The 3,024-nt window shown below is 40.4% G+C and overlaps 1 long non-coding RNA gene across 1 annotated transcript; it reads left to right on the top strand.

The window, feature by feature from the left end:
- The first annotated feature begins 554 nt into the window (after positions 1 to 554).
- Positions 555 to 1,953, top strand: LOC147692061 (uncharacterized). The gene is made up of 3 exons (XR_015299807.1): positions 555 to 589; positions 685 to 1,070; positions 1,826 to 1,953. It is a non-coding gene; the product is annotated as an uncharacterized LOC147692061 (long non-coding RNA).
- Positions 1,954 to 3,024: the final 1,071 nt, after the last annotated feature.

Genomic DNA, 3,024 nt, shown 5'->3' with positions numbered 1-3,024 from the left:
CTTGGGCAGACACAGGCTGACATATATGATAAGTATAGACTGAATGCAGACACTATCATTGATTTAATTGCAGAGTTGGACCCCTTACTGCAAAGGCAGACGCGTAGAACTCAAGCCATACCCACCCATGTGCAGGTTTTATGTTGTCTACACCTTTTAGCCTCTGGCTCCTTCCAAGGGGTAATAGCAGTTGCAGGGGGTGTGTCACAGAGTGCATTGTCTAGATTCTTCAATGACTTCCTGAATGCAATGCTCCATAGGATAAATCACCACATAATTTTCCCCTCAACGCATCAGGAGTTAATGCAGACCAAGTTAGACTTTTATAACGTGGCACACTTCCCACATGTCATAGGATGTGTTGATGGAACACATGTCCCCATTTGTCCACCAGCTGCTAATGAGTACATTTTTAGAAATAGAAAAAGTTACCACTCTTTAAATATACAAGCAATCTGTGATTCCAAAGGAATCATCACTGACTTAGTTGCCAGCTACCCAGGTAGTGCCCACGATTCTTATATTTTCAAACATAGTGCCATTCATGATCGCCTACTTGCTGGAGAATTTGGAGATGGATATTTGTTAGGTAATTATTATTTAATTTAATGCAAATTGTAATGATTCTGACATCCATTGCAATGTCTGTGATGTTTTACTTACATATGTCATCTATCAATGTAGGAGATAGTGCATATGGATTGAGGTCTTACATTCTCACCCCATACCTGAATCCAACTACCCGCAAAGAACAACTGTACAACAAGGCCCATATCTCAACACGCAGCATAATAGAGAGGACGTTTGGGGTCATGAAGTCCAGGTTCAGAATACTGCATAAGACTGGAGGAGCCTTGCAATATCGGCCTGATGTGTGTTGCAAAATAGTTGCAACATGTGCAGTGTTGCACAACCTAGCAACTAGGAGAGGCCTTGAACTACATGAGGATGATTTGCTACCAAATAATTTCAACCAGCCACAACAACGACATGCAAGAGTTCATGGACCGGACGCAGCGGAAGGGAGAAGAAGAAGGGAAGAAATCACACAACATTACTTTTAATAAAAGGTAGGAAACATATTTTGATGCTTCAAAAGGTGAACACTTTAATAAACCATGTTGCACACAGTAGTAGTTTGAAAAAAATATTCAAAAAAAGACTTTCTCAAAAGATAAACAATTCAAGAAATTGGCCTAATGTAATTCTTAGTCCATATCATTGAACATTGAAAATGTGTAAAATAAAATTCAACAATTACAAGTAATCACTTCTTCCTTCCACGCAAACCTAAAGCTTTAGTTTTCACGGATTCAGAAACCATGCATGGGGAAATATACATTTCTTTTCCTCTTTTACTACGCCTTTCACACACGTCATCTGTGTGTGCAGCAACACTGGTTCCTGCAGATTCATTGATCACATTGCCTTCAAAAGCTGTATTCTTGCTGTCATCAGTTGGCAGCACATGATCCCCTCTTTTAATATTTTTCAATCCTTCACATAGTTCAGCACAACACTTTTTGATGCCCTTTTGCATGCGCATTGTGTGTTTTATGACACGTGCATTGCTGCTGGTCACCCTATTCAGAGCCCGGGCATATGTGTGCATACTTGCAACAGCTCTCAAATGTCTATTGCAGTTGGCAATGTTTTGACTTTGAAAAATGTCAGTTAATGTGACTAATGCATTTGCTACACGCTCTGAATTCAGATTTGAGGCAGTATGTGCCCCTTCAATGACCTTGCATAATGTTTTCAAGCTCTTATTGATTCCACTGATGTCTTCCACTATGTGACTCATTTGTCCCTTTATCACTCTCAGGTCTTTCCCCTGAAGACGCTGGACTTTCAATAATTTGAGTTCTACTGTACTAGCATGGACATCATCCACTGTGGAGTCATTTGGATTTGTAGTGCGAGGCCTTCTTCGGTAGAATTCTTGGATTTTTCTACGACCACTGGAGTTTTTTTGGAAGTGGCAGCCTTCTCAGAATCTTCAACCACATATTCCGTGACATTGGCATCTTGCTCAGAGTCTGATTCAAGTACTTTCCGCACTGACTTTCTGATTTTTTTAACATGCACAGAGGGTGAGGAACTCATGGTGTTATTGTCTGAATGGCTATGTACAGCCATGCTGATGTCATCAAAAGGGTTTGCCTCATTAGCCTTTAGTACATCTATAATTAAAAAAATGAAGCATGAAATCAATGTAATGTCTTCTCAGAAAAAAGATTTGTAATAAAGACAATGTTTTCCAGAAGAAGGACGCCTTTTAAATCTTCATTTACCATGTGTGTAACAATTATTTGATAGGCAAACTGACAATGTACATATTGCATTGATGAATAATGATTTAGACCTAAAAACTACAACTCCCATGATGCATTGCACTGTTCAATGAAATTGCCTTTTACACTAGTGCTATGCAAGTTATGATGTAACAGAAGATTACAATTATATGTTACTACATCAAACACATGACTAAATACATCCTGCAGCCCAATTTAAGTTAAGTTTGCATTTGTCCAAAAAAATTAATCTTACCTTGAGAAGTGCCAGCATGCTCAGAGGTGTCTATGTTGGTCACTCCAACAACAGCTTCTGCAACAAGTGTCCCCTCAACCAAATCCTCAAGGGGAGTTGTGACCTTATTGTCAGGGGAGCCACCACCAGTCTTCAAACTACTCTTCATTCTGGACGCTATACTGTCTTTTGCTCGTGAGCGTAAATCGTACCAACGCTTTTGTAGGTTGGTGATGTCCCGGTGGGCAACCCCCACAGCATTCACTTTAGCCTGTATGGCTAGCCACACTTTCCTTTTTGCAGCCTCAGGGACCTTCAAAGAGAGCTTTCCAAACAGCTGGTCGTGGTGTGAAGTCACCTCCTCAATCAGTATCTCCAGTTCTTGCTCACTGAACTTGATTTTCCTTTTTCTGACTTGTACATCCTGACTGGCAGTTTCTGGCTCCATTTCTCCAACAGCAGCACTCCAAAACACTCCTCCACTGCAGACAAACA

The sequence above is a fragment of the Lissotriton vulgaris genome, chromosome 9 (assembly GCF_964263255.1).
Source record: "Lissotriton vulgaris chromosome 9, aLisVul1.2, whole genome shotgun sequence".
Lineage (NCBI taxonomy): Eukaryota > Metazoa > Chordata > Amphibia > Caudata > Salamandridae > Lissotriton > Lissotriton vulgaris.
The sequence above is the reverse complement of the archived record's forward strand: the minus strand, read 5'-3'. Positions and strand labels throughout refer to the sequence as shown.